This window comes from Elephantulus edwardii, unplaced genomic scaffold, assembly GCF_000299155.1.
Source record: "Elephantulus edwardii isolate Elephantulus edwardi_28Jun2011 unplaced genomic scaffold, EleEdw1.0 scaffold00303, whole genome shotgun sequence".
Taxonomy (NCBI): domain Eukaryota; kingdom Metazoa; phylum Chordata; class Mammalia; order Macroscelidea; family Macroscelididae; genus Elephantulus; species Elephantulus edwardii.
This window is the reverse complement of record NW_006400053.1, coordinates 2,799,176-2,803,878: the sequence shown is the minus strand read 5'-3', so window position 1 is coordinate 2,803,878 and position 4,703 is coordinate 2,799,176. Positions and strand designations below refer to the sequence as shown.

The following is a 4,703-nucleotide window of genomic DNA, read 5'->3' as shown; positions in this document are numbered from 1 at the left end:
ATTGTTCTGTAGTTTCCACACTCAGTTAGGTCACCCTTCTTTGGAAAATAAAGGGGAGAGGCGGGGGCAACGCTGACGCCGTCCTCCGTGGGATGGGCACAGGGGGCGGGGGGCACTGTTAGTTGCAAGCTGATTTTCTAAAACTGTTAGCTGCAACCTTTTCTGGAGGCTCAAGGGGCCTTGGGCTTCAGTCATCTCCACCACACAGGTACAGCAGGGCTTTCTGGTAGTCGCCCTTGGTGTCTTGCTGAATGAAGTAGTACAGGGACAAGCCTTGCTTTCTCTTGAATTCAGATTTAATTTTCAACATGTCCACTGCACTGCAGGAGACCATGATCATAATCAGGATCTTATAGCGAGTTCCCTTGCCCTTCATGGAGTCATACAGTCAGTCCACAAAGTATAGGGACTTGTTCTGGATACACTGGACCAGGTTCAGGAAAGCATTTTCCAAGTCTCCTCTCACTTCCTTCTTGATGCTTTCCAGCATGTCATAAGGACTGTAGCTCTCATACCTTTCAAACACTTTCTGCAGGTGGCACACACTGCGCTCTGTCATGATGCTGATCCACTTGGTCACATCAGTTCCCTTCCTCTTCACGCCAGCATCATACAGCTCCTGGGCTCCCGGGCATCCTGGTCAATCTGCTCATAGTCAATGATGGAGCCATCCTGTGCTCTTCTGCCCTAGGCGAGGGCAACCATCAGCTTGCAGAAGTCCCCACATGTGGCCAAAACAATGTCCTTCTCCAGGTCAGTCTTGTACATTTCCTTGTAGACTCTGTTGATTTCCTTCAGCTCCTGATTGGTCCTGGAGCAGATGATCTCAATGAGGGAATCCTCATCCGTCCCTAGTCCCTTCATGGAGGCTTTCAGATTGGAGGCTTCATACTGAGCAGGTGTTTTCAATAGGTCCAAAATTGCTGTCTCCAGGTTCCCAGATAAGGCTGACTTCAGTGCTGATGCAAGTTCCTTTTTGGTCCTTCTGTGGTAGGCGAAGGCAATATCCTGCCTCTGTTCATTGTTGCGGTTGGTCAAAATGTTGACGATGGTGACCTCATCCACAACTTTGGTCTTGACGGCTGTTTCAATGTTCAAAGCATCCTGCTCTGCATCAAAGTTGGAGTACGCCTTGATTGACCCGTATGTTCTTAGGGGTGTGGAGTGATCACCCTCCAAGCTGAGCTTGCAGAGAATTTCATGAACAGCAGGCATCTTGAAAGAAGCTGGGCCGGGCACCGAGTACTGTGAGCCTCCCCAGATGCAGAGCCCAAATGGAATTTTTTTTTTTTGTCAAACATTCTTCTCAGTGGTATATAGCACTGGTCTGTGAATTGCTGGTCTGAGGTAACTCATGTTTACTGTGATGTTAAACACTGTGACACTGATGTGCCAAATGCCATAATGGTTACCAATGGTGCACAGTGTTTGGTGGAGCTTCGCGATTAAAACAAGCTTGGGTGCTGGAGTGGCATCTACTTCTCAAATGTCTTCACTCTGGTAAATCGATGAACAGTGCTCAGGTCTTTCATTCATAGGGTCGCTATGTGTAGTCTATGACTCGACGGCACCTAACAACAACAATAATATATATATATATATATATATATATACGCACACACATATATCTGTCACATAATGTTCTAAATCCAAGCATTCAAATTGAGACAGACTAGGAAGAAGGATTAATAATCCACTTCTGAAATAGCAGGATTTTGAAAACAATACATACAACAGAGCACACTTAGACTAACAGATATAAATACTGAGGCTAAGCTCTCAAGTATGGAAACACATAGGATAAGGAACAACTGTAATCAGACACTAGTGATTGGAATATGTAATGTGAGAATCATGAATGTAGAAAAATTTGAAATTCTTAAGAAAGAAATTGAATGCAGAAATATTGACATACTACGTATTGGCGAAATGAGATGGACTGGCATGGGACATTTTGAGTCATATAATCCATATGATCTATTATGCTAGAGATGAAAAGTGAGGAAAATGGGATTGATTTCATAGTTAAAAGAGTCATTTCTAGATTCCTCTAGAAATACAATATTGGAGAATGACAGGATAATATCCATATATAATATCCAGTGAATACCACCATCATTCAAATATATACACCAACAACCTGAACCAAAGAGGAGGAAATAGATGATTTCTACCAACTTTTGCACTGGTCAGAGATTAATCGAGCATGTAATAAACATGCATTAATCATAATGAGTGACTGGAATACAAAAGTTGGGAACAGAGAAGAAGGATCAGTAGTTGGAAAAAATGGACTTGGTGAACATTTCATAAGAAACATAAATGAAGGGTATATGTATAGATATCACCTGATGGTATCCATAGGAGTCAGATCGATTACATCTGTGGAAGGAATCATTGGAGAAACTCAATATCAGCTGTGAAAACTAGGCCAGGTACTGATTGTGGAACAGATCACCAACTACTTATTTGCAAGTTCAAACTGAAGCTAAGGAAAATTATATCAAGTTCATGGGAACTAAAATTTGAACTTGAGGCTATCAAACCTGAATTTCAAAACCATCTCGGGAACAGGTTTGAGACCTTGAATACTTATAAACAGAAACCAAATGAGCTGTGGAAAGATAGCAAGAATATCATCAAAGAAAATGCAAAAAGTTATTGCAAAGACAGAGGAGAAAGAAAAGACCAAGATGGATGTCAGAAGAAACTCCAAGTATTTCACTAAAACACTGAGAAGCCAAAGCAAAGAGAAGAAATCAATATGTTAAGGAGTTGAATAGAAAATTCCAGAAGGCAGAGAGGAAAGATGAGATATTACAGTGAAATGTGCAAGGAGCTAGAGTCAGAAAATAAAAAGAGCCGAACTCACTCAGTATTTCTTAATGAAGGAATTTAAGAAGAAATTCAAACCTCAAGTTGGAATACTTAAAGATGCTTTGAACAAAATATTAAATAATCCAGGAAACACTAAAAGAAGATGGAGAGAGTATACAGAATCATTAAACCAAAACACAGAAGAATATCATGAAACAACGTGTGAGCAAAAGCCTGTGGTGACGAAGGAAGAAGTTTAAGCTGTTCTGAAAAAACTGGCAAAAACCAAGGCCCAAGGAATTGCTGGCATACAAATTTACATATTTCAACAAACAGATGTTGCCCTGAATGTGCTTGCCAAGCTATGCCAAGAAATCTTGAGGAAAACCACTGGGCCAAGTGACTGGAAGAGATCAATATTTGTTCCCATTCCAAAGAAAGATGATCTGAAAGAATGTGGAAATTATCAAACAATATCATTGATTTCATATGCAAGCAAATTTGTGCTGAGGGCTGTCCAAAAACAACTGGAAGAGCAAATCAACAGAGAACTGTCTGAAGTGCAGGCTGGGTTTAGAAGAGTCCATGGTACTAGAGATACTAGACCTAATGTCAGATAGATCTTGGCTGAAAGCAGAGAGTACCAGAGGAATGTCTATCTGTGTTTCATTGACTATGCAAAAGCAGTTGACTGTGTGGATTACAACAAACTGTGACTGACTCTGAGAAGAAACGGAATCCCAGAATAGTTGATAGTGCTTATGTTAAACCTAGACTTGGACCATGAGGCAGTTATCAGAACATAGCAAGGAAACACTGAATGGTTCAAAATTGGGAAGGATGTGTCTTACCTCCGTATCTTTTCAATCTATATGCAGAACAGATTATCCAAGAGGCTGGGCTCTGTGAGGAGGTATGTGGCATCACGATTGGAGGTAGGCTCATCAAAAATCTACATTATGCAAATGACATACTTTTGTTTGCTGAAACTGAGGAGGACCTAAAGCTCTTGCTGCAGAAAGAAGGTCAAGAATGGTAGTCTTCAATATGGATTGAAGCTCAATATCAAGAAAACAAAGATTCTCACCACTCGGATGACTGGCAGCATCATGATGGATGGTGAAGAGATTGAGATTATCCACACCTATTTTGCTTGGCTCTACAGTAAAAAATCTTGGTACCAGCAGCCAGGAAATTAAAAGACAAATTGTATTTGGAAAGTCTGCTGTCAGAGATCTCTCCAAAGTACTGAAGAACAACAATGTCAGTCTGGAGAATAAAGTGTGCCTGATACAGGCCATGGTTTTTGCAATTACTTGGTATGCTTCAGAACACTGGATAATGACTAGGAATGATACAAGGAGAATAGATGTCTTTGAGCTGTGATGCTGGAGAAGAGTATGGAATATACCATGAACTGCCAGAAGAACAAACAAGTTCATTCAAGAGAGGGTGAAGCCAGACTTCTCCTTGGAGGCAAGTATTCTGAAGCTTCTTCTGACATACTTTGAACTGGTTGCAAGATGGGATCAGTCCTTGGAGAGGAATATCATGCTTGGGAGGGTGGAGGGACAGCTCAAGAGAGGAAGACCCTCGAAGAGATGGATTGATTCAGTGACTGAGGTTTAGTTATATCAGAAACAACAAGATTGACACAGTATAGAGCAGGATTTAGAGCTATTGTACATAGGGTCGCTATGAGTTACAACCGACTTGACAGCACATAACAACAACAATTTTATAAACAACAACAATTATATATATATATCGATGAAAGAAGTTCACGCTGCTTTGAAGGAAATGGCAAAAAATAAGGCCCCAGGAATAGATGGTATACCAATTGACATGTTTCAGCTAACAGATGCTGCCCTGGATGTGCTCACCAA

General features: G+C 41.0%; 1 pseudogene; it reads right to left on the bottom strand.

Annotated features, from left to right (window-relative positions):
- Positions 1-187: 187 nt before the first annotated feature.
- On the bottom strand, positions 188-1,257 carry LOC102863345 (annotated as a pseudogene).
- Positions 1,258-4,703: the final 3,446 nt, after the last annotated feature.